This window comes from Myotis davidii, unplaced genomic scaffold (assembly GCF_000327345.1).
Source record: "Myotis davidii unplaced genomic scaffold, ASM32734v1 scaffold238, whole genome shotgun sequence".
In the NCBI taxonomy this organism is placed as follows: domain Eukaryota; kingdom Metazoa; phylum Chordata; class Mammalia; order Chiroptera; family Vespertilionidae; genus Myotis; species Myotis davidii.
In genome coordinates this window covers 3,963,730-3,964,035 of record NW_006293779.1, presented here as the reverse complement: position 1 = coordinate 3,964,035, position 306 = coordinate 3,963,730, and positions in this window count along the sequence as shown.

Here is a 306-nt window from a genome sequence, read left to right as displayed (position 1 = left end):
AGTCCATGCCCTTTGTATCTAATACTCCTCAAAGACCAGTCAACAGTGCAATTGAATTCACAGTTAAAATAAAATATGTTCAAAGGGCTGTGAATTCAGTTTAAATTTTATAAAATAGAACTTATTACTTTTGAAGACTTAATATTCTTCTAATTTGTGCTTTCTAAAACAGCAGCCACGGTAAACTCTATCATCAGGATTTCTCTCTCTTGATCCTAAAAATGAAAACACTGCTTCCTCCCCTCCCTTCCTCTTACCAACCCCCCCCCCCAAAAAAAAAATGCATGCTTTACTTTTGGTTTTGAT